The following is a 15,210-nucleotide window of genomic DNA, read 5'->3' on the forward strand; positions in this document are numbered from 1 at the left end:
TTTCATGGGGAGAATGAAGAGCTTAGTTCTAGACGTGAGATTTGAAGTGCATGTTAGACATCCAGATGCAGACGTTCAGCAGGTAGCTGGGTGCAGAAGTCTGGCATTTGGGGACAGAGCAGGGTAGAGACCAACATTTGGCAGCAACACATGGATGACACTCAGAGGCAAGAGGGTGGATGGAGGGGAGGCCCCCAGACAGCCTGGCTACCCCTCCATCTTTAGTTCAGAAGCATAAGTAGAGTCGGCCAGAAAACTAAGAAGGAAGAGTCAGCGAGGGACAAGCAGCAGGGCTGTGTGATCTCCAGGCAGCGGGTGGATGGTGTGTCTCACAGAAGGGCTGGTCAGCAGTGTCTGCTGCAGTGGACATGCAGGTAACAAGAGGACCTTTGGATTTGGCAATATCGTAGGGACAAAAGCCAATTAGTGGAGGGTCAAAGATCAAGTGGAGGAGGAAGCAGAGATGGCAAGAGGAGGCAGCTTCTGGTAAAGTATCCCCTCTGTAAAGGAGAGATGGTGGGGATAGGGGCAAGGGAACGTGATCACAGTACGGAGGAGAACTTAGCATGTCTTATGCTAAATGAGATGATCCAGAAAGACACAGTAGCTCCAGGGAATAATTATAGGAGCAGGTTCCTTCCAGAGGCGTGATTCAGTCCACAGAGGAGGACAGGCCTTAGAGAGGCACCCAGACAGCTCACCCCTGTAACTCGTGGGACACATGGAGATGTTTTCTTCTGATTGCCTGAATTTCTCTTAATGAAATAAGGAGGGCAAGTGGAAAAAACGCAGTTTCTCCCACTCTACTCTCACAGCACACTTGTGTCAGCAAATGTCTGGGGATCTCTCCCCAACGGCAAGTAAGCAGTTGCTTCTGCAGCAGATACCACTGAGCGTCTGCTAATTTAATTCACTTCTGACACTGTTTACCTGGAGATAGCATCAGTCCCATAGTTTGAGGACTCAGTCCTCAAGACTGCCCCTCCACCCCCACTTCAGATGCCAGTTGCATGTCCCAGGTTGTTTTTACCTGTGCTTCTGGCTGTCAACTGGGGTTCCCACGTTGCCTCCTCAGGTTCCATTAATTTGCTAGAGCAGCACAGAGAATTCAGGGAAACACATTTACTGTGTTTTGTAAGGGAAAATAAAAAATCTCAGGATCTCCTGCTAAACTACTTATGCAAAAGGATGGCTTAAGCCTGGAGGCTGAGTCTTGCACCCCCCTCTTTCTAATGAACAGCTGTTACCAGCATTATGCAGCAGCTAGGTCCCCACGGAAAGGCAGGAAAGGTAAGAGGCGTCTGACAGGCTGCCCCTACAGATCATTCTTTTTTTTTTTTTTGAGGCGGAGTCTGAGGCAGTGCTGTGGCCCTCACTGCACCGCCTCCCGGGTTCCCGCCATTCTCCTGCCTCAGCCTCCCGAGTAGCTGGGATACAGGCGCCCGCCACCTCGCCCGGCTAGTTTTTTTTGTATTTTTTAGTAAACGGGGTTTCACCGTGTTTGGTCTCGATCTCCTGACCTCGTGATCCGCCCGTCTTTCTTTCCTGGCTTCCCACAAATAAGGACATACCAGTTGTAACTTTAGGTCAGTAATTGAGGTCTACCTGTAATTCTCCACACTGATAATGTGGATTACAAACCTCTCTTCCCAGGTGCAGGACAAGTCCAGGCTCATTTCCTCCACCTACCCAGAGATGACTGCGTAATTGTCTCTTCCTTTTTTTCTCTTCAGACATTCACTTTATCTGATATAAAATGTGATTTACTGGGTACTAACCAAAGCCTCACAGGCATGTAACCTTTTCGCCTTCACTGCCAACCTACCTTCCCCTGCTTTAAGGAAATGTCTAAATACTAAACCTGAAAACCTCTTTGGAAAAACAGATGGTTCTGTGGCTTATGTTTTTTCCCCGGAAAAGCCCTAAAGTTGGCTTAATAAACTTGTGTGATTGCATGTCTACCTCAGTCCCTCATTTTGTCACTAGAAAGGATATTTTTAAGGATACAGATGTAGAGGTGTGGGTAGGGTAAGGTACAGGGGAAGGGGCACAGAGCTGCCCTGCCTTCTTCAGGAACCTCCCCATGTTCAGATATCCGGAAGCCCATCTGAACCCTGTCTTTTGGGGTTTTTATGGAAGCTTCATTGCATAGACATGACTGGTTAAACCCTTGGCCATGGATGATCAACTTGACCTCAGTTCCTCTCCCCTTCCTGGAGGGTGGAGGGTGGGACTGAAAGTCGTAACCCCCTAATCCTGCCATGGTCTTTCTGGTGACCAACCCCATCCTGAAGCTGCCTAGGGGCTGCCAGCCACCAGTCACCTCATTTGCATACAAAAAGATACCTTATATTCGAGGCTATGCCAGGAAATTGGAATATGACCAAACATATTTTATACAATATCATAGAAAGTCATTCATCAACTGAGGCTACAGAAAGGGGAGGAGGTGTTAGAGGATGGAGAAGAAAGATACTAATAGACCCTTCAGAGAGGGGAAGGGAGCTCACTTAGAAAATGGAGTAAGTTGCCAGGAGGCACCAAGAGTCCACTTGAGGCCAGAGATCAGAAATGTAAAATGACACTAGCTGCCCTGGGGCAGGTGTGAAGTAGGTGAAAGTCAGAGTTAACCAGACCTGAGATGTGGTGAAGGGAAAGTAGTAATAGTATTTGTGGGTTTTTTTGTTTTTTTTTTTTTTTTTTTGAGCCAGAGTTTCGCTTGTTTCCCAAGCTGGAGTGCAGTGGCGTGACCTCGGCTCACTGCAACCTCCGGCTCCTGGTTTCAAGCGATTCTCCTGCCTCAGCCTCCCAAGTAGCTAGGATTAAAGGATGCACCACCATGCCCAGCTAACTTTTTTGTATTTTTAGTACAGACAGGGTTTTGGCATGTTGGTCAGGCTGGTCTTGAACTCCTGACCTCAGGTGATCCACCTGCCTCAGCCTCTCAAAGTACTGGGATTACAGGTGTGAGCCACTGCACTCAGCTTGTTTTTTTCTCATAAAAAGAGTAGAAATCCTAAACACTGAGGAAAGTTCGTAACATTTTTTCCCTGTATACCACCAATACTTAATGAAAATATATACATTTTTAAAAAAAAATCTGAATCATATTATGCATGAGCTTTATGACTGTGTTGTCTGCCCTGCTATCAGAGTTGTTTAAATTCCCCCTTGGTCCTTTTGGCAGCCACGTCTGACTCGTCAAGTTATAGCCATTGAGATCTCTCTAAGTGCTCTTGACTCTTGACTTGTGTCATGATGTTGTGTTGCCCCTAAGTCAAGGGTACAAGTAATTACACATGGAGTGGTGTGAAGTACTCACAGCAAAGACTGTGGGTGGGCTCTGGGAGGCCTGGCTGGGTTGGGGACAATGAGTGCAGAGGTGGGGATGGGACTGAGCCTGTGGCAGAGGGCGGCTGTGGTTTTGGAGGGATGAGCTTTCAGGGGGGTGGATGCTGTGAGAAATATGTTAGGCAACCAGTGGCGGGGGCGGGGGTCTTACTGCTTGCCATTGCTTAGCAGGAGGGACGGTCTAGTGGAGATCAAATACCATCAGGCTTCACAGCACAGTTTTATTATTTTCTTCAACAGCATGTGGTCCAGGAGTGGGCTGGAGTCTGCATAGGAGAAATCTTAAGTTCTGGTTAAGTATACCTTATCCTAAATGCTTGGGATCAGAGTGTTTGGGTATTCAGAATATTTTGAGGTTTTGGAATATCTACATATACATAAATGAGCTATCTTGGGAATGGGACTCAAATCTAAATGCTAAATTTATGTTTCATACATACCTTATTTATTTATGTTTCATATATACATGGCCCGAAAGTAACTTCACATAATATTTTAATAATATGTGTGACCCATTACGTGAGGTTGGATGTGGAATTTTTCACTTGTAGTGCTCAAGTTTTGGATTTCGGAGCATTCTGGATATTGGAGTTTTGAATTAGGGATTCTTAGTCTGTATTTCTGTACTGTGGTCACCATAAGAAAAAAAAATCTAGCCCTCCCCTCTTTATTTTGTAAAGGATTCATGTGTAAAAAGTGGACTGCAGGTACTGCTGGTTACCATCAAGGCAGATATACTGATTCTGGGACTGGGGTAGAAAATATGCAAGAAAAGCCTAGAGCATCTTGTGGTGCCAGAAAGCAAAGATGTGCTCAAAGAAACAAACACACACACACAGACTCGCAATGATGGTGATATGTCACAGGGACACAGTAGCCAGCTGAAAGCACTCCCATACCCAAAGTTGGAACAATTTAAGAAAAAGCAATACTGGATTGTAGCCCAGAGTATAAAATAACCATAAGATCACAGTGATATAAATGATGGAATACGTTTGTGAGTAGGGGAAAATAAATCTCCTGTGAAAAGGTTTCCAGATAATGCATGTAGATGCTTTGCCCTCAAGGAGATGGAAGAGTTAACTCCCCACCCTTAAGCGGTACTTTGTACTTCCTTCCAAAGAGTACAGCATAGAAGGGGGCAAATGTGACTTCACAGTGGAGAATCCTGACAAACTCTGCTTTAGCCAGGTGATCAAGGTCAACATCAGCAGTCCGCAGTCCTAAGCCATGTTGACCTTTGACGTGGTAAGATGACAATAGCATGTTACCTCTGTGGTCTTCCTCCCAAAAGCTAATACCAGAGCACTGATCAGATATTTTGCAGAATGTCCCCCGATTAGGATTTGTCTGATGTTTTCCTCATGACATCAGACAAATCCTAACCGGGGACATTCTTTAAATACCTGACCAGTGCTCTTCAAAAAAAGGGAAGTCTGAGAACTGCCACAGTCAAGAGGCGCCTAAGCAGACGTGACAACTATAGTGTGGGATCTTGGGTGGGATCTTGGGACAGGAAAAGGACATTAAGGGAAAACTAAGGACATCTGAATAAACCATGAACTTTAGTTAATGTATGGGTAGTGGTTCATTAATTGTAACATGTTTATCATACTAATGTAATATGTTAATAATAAAGGAACCTGCTCTAGTCTAAAAAATATTTTTGGGCCAGGCACGGTGGCTTACACCTGTAATCCCAGCACTTTGGAAGGCTGAGGCGGGCGGATCATGAAGTCAGGAGTTCGAGACCAGCCTGGCCAACATGGTGAAACCGTCCCCCCCATCTCTACTAAAAATACAAAACAAAACAAAAATAGCTGAGCATGGAGGCTCATGCCTGTAATTGCCGCTACTCTACTCGGGAGCCTGAGGCAGGAGAATTGCTTGAACCCAGGAGGCGGAGGTTGCAGTGAACCGAGATCGCGCCACTGCACTCCAGCCTGAGCAACAGAGCGAGACTCTGTCTTGGGGTTGGGGGGGAATATATGTATATGTGTGTATATATATACACACACGTATATATAAAAAAGAATACGTATATATACATACATATTTTTTAAAATATCAAGCACAGATGCTAGAAACCTTTATTTCCTCATTCTGTTTTCTTAAGTGATAGGGATGGTTTCCTTAACAGAATTATCCATTTGGAATAAATATTAGCATTTATTGTTTCAAACTCATTTGTAGAGGTGTCTGTAGCAATTAAACCCAAAGTAACCCACGTCCCCTGTCCTACACAGAGTCCCTGCTGGCAGGTAGATACAGGTTCTTGTCCGTAGAGCTGGGTGCAGAGGATCTGTCTGTAATCTGCTCCCCCACTTCAATAGGAAAATCTAAAGCATAGATATCATGCTTAGGAATGTGGGCATAAACCATGTAAATCTGTAGAACTGAAGTGATTTTAGTAGCCTAATCGTTTTAACATTATGAGACCTGGATGGTGTGGAATCTGTTTTTAAAAATCACTGTGTTTCTTGTTTCAGCCTTGCATGTTTCAAAATCAGGCAGGGAATCATGAGTAATAAGGTGGCAAGGAAAAAGGTCAGGTGTTAATTAATGTAGCTGAATTCATTTGTAAGAATTGAGGAAACTCATGACATTTATATTTTGATTTTTTTTTTTTGAGATGAGTCTTACTGTGTCACCCAGGTTGGAGTGCAGTGGCATGATCTTTGCTCACTGCAACCTCCACCTCTTGAGCTCAAGCAATTCTCCTGCCTCAGCCTCCTGAGTAGCTGGGATTACAAGCATGTACCACCATGCCCAGCTGATTTTTTGTATTTTTAGTAGAGATGAGGTTTCACCATGTTGGCCAGGCTGGTCTCGAACTCCTGACTTCAGGTGATCCACCCACCTCGGCCTCCCAAAGTACTGGGATTACGGGTGTGAGCCACTGTGCTGAGCCAATGTGTTTTTGAAATAGATGTTTAAATTATAAAAATTACAAGTACCTTTATAGCTGTGAAAAAAAAAATAGACCTAATAAAATCCCTAAAAATGGTGACTGTTACCTGCCTACTTTGGGAGCAGGGAGTATGCACTACCTGAAAAGACCTCACTTTTGTGTGTCGTAAGAAGCCAGGTTTCACCAAAGACATCCATGTCCATTTTCATACACGGGTATTTTCCCATTGCTGGTTTTTTCTCTTCACCCCATCACCATGCTGTCTTCTGGGTTGGCAGAAGGCAGTGTTGATTCCAGTGCGGTTATATGGAATTTCATTTGTTTACAGTTAACATCATGTAAGAAAATTGGCTTATTAAATTTATGCTGATTTTCCAAAATGCTGGCACCAGGGAATCACTTGACAGTCACAGCCTTCCTTCCAGTGTGATTAGTGTCTAAGACAGCAACGAGAAAGCCAAGGAAGGTTACAAACATGTGTACTTCTGTGGCTGGAGTGGTAAATTATGTGTAAAATAGCATTTCCCAGATTCTAGTTGAAGCGACAGTGCCACCAATTCTCTCTCTTTTTTTTTCTTTCTGTAAAATTTCCCAGACACTAATGAGCTGTGTTGACTTACAGTCTGGTCTGCAGAATGCTAGTGTGTCTTGGCATTTCAGAGAGTAAATGAGTTGCTCAGTGATTGAACTCCTGAAAACTGGTTGATAAACTCACATTTTAAGGCATCTTTCTTCTATAGTTTAATTTTGAGGGGTAACCTGATCCTGGCAGTAAAGATAAATTAATGGTAGATACTCACTGGAAAAAAAAAAAAAAAAAAAAAAAAGAGGGTGTAGCAGAAAACTGTAGATTATCGTTATGATCAGTATAAAATCTTTTTATTGAGAATTGCTATGTGCTAATAAATTCTATTGAGGATGCAGTACAAATACTGTTCAGTTAAGAAACTGATGTATACGTTACACCCAGTGGGATGACTGCCGTCAAAAAGCAGACAATAACAGGCGTTGACAAGGATATAGAGAAATTGGCACCCTTGTATACTGTTGGTGGAATTGTAGATGCAGCCTGTGTGGAAGGCATGAGGGCAATCCCTCAAGAATTAAAACTAGAATTACCATATGATCCAGCAATTTCACTTCTAGGTATATACCCAATGGACTGGAAAGCAGAGACCTGAAGAGCTATTTGCACACTCATGTTCATAGCATTATTGACAGTAGCCCAAAGGTGGAAGCAACACAAATGTCCACTGATGGATGAACGGACCAACAAAATGTGGTATATGCGTACATTGGAATGTTATTCAGCCTTAAGGGAATTCTGACACATGCTGCCAAACGATGAACCCGGAAGACATCATGCTAAGTGTAATTAGCCAGTCACAAATAGATGGACAAGTGACTCCACTTAAATGAGGTACCTGGAGTTGTCAAATTCACAGGGACAGAAAGTAAAATCGTGGTTACCAGGGATTGGGGGAAGGCAGAAGTTGAGAGTTAGTGTTCAGAGGGTGCCTATTCCAGTTTTTCAAGATGAAAATAGTTCTGCAGATAGATGATGTTGATGTTTGCACAACAGGGTGAATGTACTTGAGGCCACCGAACCGTACACTTAAAAATGGTTAATCTGCAGGGGTTGGGTGGAAAACATTTTTTAAAGAATATGGTTAAAATATTAAACTTGGTTAAATGTATTTTATCACAATTTTGTAGAAAAGAAATGATGTGGGATATTGTGTGCCTGAACTTTTGCTGAATAATATTTACTATAATTATTGTTTAAACAGTGGTGAATGCCGCTGTAGGGTCCTGGCCTGGGTCCTGGCCTGTGTCTGGCAGGCAGGTGGAAATGCAGGTGTGCAGTGGAACTGGCCTCCCTAGAAGTAGAGACCTGGAACAAGAGCCAGGCAGCTAATGGGAAGTGGATGAGCTTACAGGGGGCTCCCACGGTGGGAAAGGAGCCTGGGCGGGGGACACTCAGGGTACATCAGGAAAGGAGCAGGTAGCAAAGAGGGAGGCGAATTCGCTGGATAATCACCCATCCCAAGTACTTAAGCATATTTTTTTCATCGACTGATTCTCTAAAATGAGCAGTAGTTTAAATTTACATTTTATAATAACTTGACTACACCTCTTTGTCTGTAAAATGTATTCTGTTAGATGCTGTGGACAAATCGAAGCTTTTCTAGGCTAGCTGGATACAAGCAGATAGCATTAGCATTAGCCACACTGGGAGCATTAAAAAAAGGGAGCTAGGACCCAAGACTCATTGGGGTCTCTTTGCAAAACCTCACAGAACTATGTCATCCCAATTTTACTACCTTCGAGTGTTGGCACATCTTTCTGTTTAAGTTTTCTTTCTTTCAGTGACATAATGTGTTGCACATATGTTTCTGAGTCCCCGTGAACCTTACATTCAAGCCATTGAGCCTAGTGATGACTGGGCATTACATGGACATGAGTAGAGCAATAATGGCTAACACTTGTCCAGCACAGACTGAGTATTAGGTATTTCCTATAGCCTGGCTCATTTAATCCTCGCCGAAGCTCTGACCCATCTGCAAACACAGAAATGGGGGGAAGAGTGGTCAAGCACCTTCCCCCAAAGTCACCCAGATGGTTGATAGGAAGCCGGCCTTTCAAACCCTGGCTTTCTACAGCTGAAGAGGATCATTCACAAAAGTGATCCTATCAGTGTCCACAGAGAAAACTTCTGCAATTTCAACGGTCGGAAGAGAGTTTACAAGCAGCAGATCTTGACCATTACCCAATAAAAACAGAAGACAAATCATAAAAGGATTCTCTCCAAAATAACATACCGAGCAAAGGTCTTCCTGACCGGAAGCTGCTGCCCCGTAAGAGCCAGCCATGCTCAGTGGGAGCAGCCACAGAGAAGATGCTCCTTTGCTTCTGAGAATAGCAGTGTGCAAAGCCTGCCTCCAATGAGCTGCAGGAGAGACGGGGCGAGAGGAACCGAGTTCGTGGACTTGTGCTTTAGATTCAGTAAACTTCTTTCAACTAGACCTGCCTCCTCTACCCCTCCCCCGTAAAATATTGAAACAAGCCCCTTCCCAAATTATATCTGCTAAAAGCCTGTATTTGAATGAGTTTCCATACATTGGTCAGTTGCATTTTTCCCCTGAAAGCATGAGATATTACAAAGAAAAAAGTCTTAAGGAGCCACAGTGAAGCAGATTGTATTATCTGAATAATTCAGACTGCGTGTTGAAAATCAAGGTAGGGATGACAGTAGTTTTCATATAGACTCAAGTTTTTTCTACTAAGTGAACTCTAACCAATTATTTGCACATAAATATATTTTGGTATGTCTGTACACATGTGCACATATGTGTTTTTGAAATTTCAAGTTAATATCCTGGAAGTAACGTGTTAGACTTGTTTTTGTCTCTCTGTGCATACATTTTGAATTAAGTTTAAGAAATCAAGGCCGGGTGTGGTGGCTCACACCTGTAAGCCAGCGCTTTGGGAGGCCAAGGCAGGAGGATACCTTGAGGCCAGGAGCTTGAGACCAGCCTAGGCAACATAAATATTTTTTGTAGATAACTCCATATCTACACAAAGTAAAAAAGTAGCAGGGCATGGTGGTACACACCTGTAGTCCCAGCTACTCAGAAGGCTGAGGCAGATGGATCGCTTGAGCCCAGGAGTTGTAGGCTACAGTGAGCTGCGATTGTGCCACTGCACTCCAGCCTGGGTGGCAGAGCGAGATGCCATCAGAAAGAAGGAAAGAAGGAGGGAGGGAAGACTCTGGTCTTCTCTGTGGTGGGATAAATTGGTTAATCAGTGGAAAGGTGAATGAGGCAGGTGGATATTAACTTTGAATCATCAGTCTGCCTTCTCCTTCAGCTTCCCATTAAACCAGGTGGCTGAAGGCTAAACAGCCACTGTCAACACACAGTGGGGCCTCCTAGACAATAAGTACGTGACCAGGTCATCTCTGATGCTAAATGCTCTTCAGGAAGTCAGACAAGAGGGCTAGGACAGTGGCACTTTGATGGGTATCTTTGAAGAGGTACTGCTTGTGCCCGGGCTTGAATCACAGGAGAGCAGATGCTGGGCCTGTCTTGCTCTGCAAGGAACCCTGGTACCTAGAAAACTCAGTAAATCCTAGTTAAATGAAGCAGAGATGGGTAGAACATGGCCCCACCTCACATGTATGAAGTAAGTGTTCATTATGATTGTAGTTGCCATTCTTAAGTCTCTCTTAATGCTGGCACATTGGGCCTCAGGGCTTTGTTTACAAGCTCCTCAATGAAGTATCACCCAGGCTATTGAAGAAGCAGCTGGGCTAAGGTGGTAGCAAGGCCCACACCTATATGATGTGAAACCTTGCCCTCTAAAGCACTTTGTACTCGTGTTTCTCCTGAGCATCAGAAGTATCTTTTGAGGGAAGTGGTGGTGTCCCATTTTACAGAAGAGCTGAAATCCAAGGGGAACATACAGAAGGTTCAGCTAAGCTTGAATCTCAGACCCTTAACTCCTTTCTTCTGTAATATTTGGTTCAGCTTGATCCACGTGACCTCTTTGGAAATAACTGTGACCATTTTTTAATGTTGTGGGGACACTGGCTACTATCGGTAGTGTGTAACCCAGCAAGATACAGTTAATAGGATTATCTTTAGAAAGAAAATAGGGTCCTAGAGTAGGATTCCTCGAATTTTAGGGGTTAGTGAAAACTGTTGAGCTGAGATAGTTTTCATACCTATCCCTATTTGTTTTTAAATCCATTCCCACCTAAGACTTGAAAAAGCAGCTTAGCTCATGAGGTTCTGAGAGCTGTTTTTCCAGCATCACTTGGGGGTCTTGCTAAGCTGGGTTTTAGAGTAGTCACATGACGTACAAGATGTGATCTGGCTATATAATATCAAATTTTTAGCCCTTCTCTCTTTGGGGTAGACCTGAGTAATAAACTTAACTAGCTGTAGTAATGAAGCCAAAAATTAGGTTTCCTTGAACTGCTAAGCTAGAGAGAAAAACATGCATTGTTCTTTGAATCAGACTTCTGTGATGGTCTTGCCTAGACTAAATCAGAATACCATCTCTGACTTAAAATTTCAGTAGTCAATTAGTTGGAATGCATTGTTTTTCAGACTTTCTTCTGTTGAGGCTTTTTCATATTGGAAATTTGTAAGTTTGTATGTCTAATTTTATTGTAGAATAATGGTTCATCTGCGGTCTCTTTCTGTTTGAATCCTTCCTGCACCATAGCAAATTACTCTTAACTGAAAATACCACATGGTCCTGTTGGATTTTAAGAAACAGCGTCCAAGGGATGCAACCTCAACTCTTGGCCAACAAGACCCTCCAGATGGGCTTCCAGCCAGCCTTTCCAACCGGTGTTGGCAAAGAGAGAAAAAACCGAAGCCTGTGAGGATGCAGGGTGATGGGGCACTCTTCCTTCCCACTTGTTTTGGGGTCTCCGAGGGCAGCAGCCCAGCCCGGCTATGTAAATGAAGGAGCCATTGCTGTATTAGTGCATTGCCACAACTCAGTTTCAGAACAAGAAACTGAAGGGGTGCCTCCTTCATTGAGGAAACTGGGCTGCTAGGTCGGTGACCGCTACAGAGCTGACCTGTCTTTTTTTTCTTTCTTTCTTTCTTTTTTTTTTTTTTTTTTTTTTTTTGAGACGGAGTCTCGCTCTGTTGCCCAGGCTGGAGTGCAGTGGCGCGATCTCGGCTCACTGCAAGCTCCACCTCCCGGGTGCCAGCGATTCTCCTGCCTCAACCTCCCAAGTAGCTGGGACTACAGGAGCGTGCCACCACCCGCGGCTAATTTTTTTGTATTAGAGACAGGTTTCACCGTGTTAGCCAGGATGGTCTCCATCTCCTGACCTCGTGATCCGCCTACCTCGGGCTCCCAAAGTGCTGGGATTACAGGCGTGAGCCACCGCGCCGGCCGGAGCTGAGCTTTCTAAGGGTCTTGGGAAGTGTGGCTTCCAGTGCTCCTGGAGTTCCAGAAGCGGAAGTGTTCAGGGATTGGTTAACCTTTAGCTACTGAGTCGTGATTACTCCAATGGAGCTGTCATTGATTGGCTGTCCCTCTGAAGCAGGCTCACTGCAGTGAGGCAGTTGTTGATTGGCTGGCCGTCTGGTGTGGCTTAGTTGATTGACAGATTTCACTGGCGTGAAGTGGTCGTTTATCGGCTGGCCCTCTGATATGAGGTGGTTGTTGATTGGTGGGCGTCGATTGCCTGGTCTTCAGAAGCAGGTTTGGTTTTGTTTTGGTTTAATTTGGTTTGGTTTTTTTTTAATTGATGGGGGTGGTTATCGACCCATTAAAATAGGGTTAAACCCATTGCTATGGCCAACCAATAGGCAGTCATTTCCTAGTTGTATGGGAACTTTTAATTTTCACGTGTCCTAGAATCTTAGAATTCTTGAGTTGGAATAAGCCTATCAAAATGCAGCCCACGCGTCGGACGGTTGGGCGGGTCGGGGAGGGGGCGGTCCACAGGCTTGGGCTCAAATCCTGACTGCCATTAAACAAGGCCCTCAATCTCTGTGACACAGTCTCCTGAAGGAGAACACCTCCCTGAAAGGTGGGTTTTCCCAAGATGAAACGCCTTGGCTTGTGGCAGGTGCGTATCACTGCTCAACTTTTACTTCCCATTGCATTTCGCAGAGCTCAGGGTTGCGGCGCAGGGGAGGCTCTGTGGGGCATTGTTTGTGGCTCGGTTCTCTCACTTGGTCTTTCCCATCTAAGACTCAGAAGAATTACATGGGAAGATGTAAAACTCCTTGGATGCTCAGGCCTCTTTCATAAAGATACTAATATAATTGGCTTGCAGTAGGGCTCAGGCAGTGGAATTTTTTTTTTATTATTATTTTTTTGAGACGGAGTCTCGCTCTGTGGCCCAGGCTGGAGTGCAGTGGCCGGATCTCAGCTCACAGGCAGTGGAATTTTTAAAGCTTCTGTGTGATATTCGGTGTGCATGAAAATAGATCCTGCCCAGCCAGCTCCTTACTTAACTGCCCTTCATGCAGTAGGAAATATTAATAAACAACTTTGATTGGCGAGATCTTGACTGGTCTTAAGCAATGGGCTGCTCTTGTTAAAACCTTGTGGAAATTGTGTAATTAAGAAAGAAATGTGGGGCCGGGCGCGGTGACTCACGCCTATAATCCCAGCACTTTGGGAGGTAGAGATGGGCGGATCACGAGGTCAGGAGATCGAGACCATCTTGGCTAACACGGTGAAACCCCGTCTCTACTAAAAATAAAAGAATTAGCCGGATGAGGTAGCGGACGCCTGTAGTCCCAGCTACTCGGGAGGCTGAGGCAGGAGAATGGCGTAAACCCGGGAGGCGGAGCTTGCAGTGAGCCAAGATTGCACCACTGCACTCCAGCCTGGGCAACAGAGCAAGACTCCCCGTCTCAAAAAAAAAAAAAAAAAAAAAAGAAAGAAATGTGATATTCAGATGGAGTATTCTCTGAATATTCCATTCCTGTTACTGCTATTGCTCTTCTTGTTGTTACTTAGAAAATCTGCCTTTATGACTTTCAAAAGTCTAATCTGACTTAAAGCTCAGGTTAGTGAGTTCCACATGGTATGCACTTGAGATTTTCTGAAATTGGATAACAAAATTGTCTCCAGTTCTGATAGGAGCTTTATGTAAACTTTATCCTCTTGAATATTGTATACATTATGCAGAGGCTTTCCTCCTTCCCAAAAGGTTTGTTATCTTTAAATTTGGAAGTTAATTCATGAAAGAAACATGTATTATTTATAAAACGTTGTTAGCATCTAGTAGAAAACACTTATTTAAAAATGGTATTTATGCTTCCCTGGAGTCAATATGCCTAGGACCCCTGTAATCCTAAAGTCATCCCTATAAAATAATGAGAACTTCTGTCAGGGAGGAAGGGGATTTTAGTCCAGAGTCTTTTCACCATTCATTTCTCCCTAATTTGGAGAAATGTCTAGTTAGTTTAAGGACTGAATATTGAATTTTTCTGCTTAAAGACTGCTGGTGCATCTTCTACCTAAGAAGTACAGAGTTGCTAAAATAATTGATTATTTTATTTTCATACTTTTGCTATTTATTACTTACAAAATTGACTTCTCTAGATAAATAATATACACATTTATTATTTTGATAAACTTTTCATATGTTATGTTCACTTTTGATGTTCCACATTTTATAGATTTTAACACATGTATAATGACAGGTGTCCGCCATTATAGTATTGAACAGAGTAGTTTCACAACCCTAAAAATCCTGTGCTTCACCCTTGCATCCCTCCCTTCCCTCTTGCCCCAGGCAAGGGCTCATTTTCTTACTCTCTCCATAGATTTGTCTTTTCCAGAATGTCATACCGTTTTAAAGAAAAAAGTTATTCATGACAAGAACAGTAAGGCAGATTTTATTCAGAGGGACTACTACAGTAGGGTTTTGCGTCAAGAGAGAGATTGGGTTTGACTCCTAATATTAATACAACAAGAAAGAGTGGGCATTTGTAGGCAAGGAGCAAAATAAGGGAGTTGGCTGATGGAAAATTACTAAGAGGAAACATCAGGGTGGAGGGTGAGGATTCTGGTGAAACTGACCGAACAGGATTCTTCTGAAGGCAGGACAGAGTGATCGGCTGTCACTTGGGGGATGGTAGAGGATGAGGAAGCTGATCAGATGTTGAGGGTGGAGGATTCCAGCTAGAGCAGCGTAGCAGGAGAGTCTTGCAAAAATTAGGCAATGCAGAGATGGATGCGGAAGTACAAAAGTCAAGGCCTAATAGGAAGAAGATTCAAAGGAGTCTGGCTGAAGTTTGGTTAAGGATAAACTGTCAGAATCACACCGTCTGTGCCTTTTCAGATTGGCTTCTTTCACCTAGCAATATGCCTTTAAGATTCCTCCATGTCTTTTCATGGCTTGATAGCTCATTTCTTTTTGGTACCGAATAATATTTCATTGTCCGAATGTACCACAG

At 43.8% G+C, this 15,210-nt stretch overlaps 2 protein-coding genes across 5 annotated transcripts in view; both read left to right on the plus strand.

Annotated features, from left to right (window-relative positions):
* Nucleotides 1–15,210, plus strand: part of ECRG4 (ECRG4 augurin precursor) — a 903,650-nt gene that overhangs the window by 662,588 nt on the left and 225,852 nt on the right. The window lies entirely within an intron of this gene.
* The window catches only part of NCK2 (NCK adaptor protein 2), a 149,308-nt gene that overhangs the window by 92,481 nt on the left and 41,617 nt on the right, over nt 1–15,210 (plus strand). The window lies entirely within an intron of this gene.

The sequence above is a fragment of the Macaca thibetana genome, chromosome 13, assembly GCF_024542745.1.
Source record: "Macaca thibetana thibetana isolate TM-01 chromosome 13, ASM2454274v1, whole genome shotgun sequence".
NCBI classification, from domain to species: Eukaryota; Metazoa; Chordata; class Mammalia; order Primates; family Cercopithecidae; genus Macaca; species Macaca thibetana.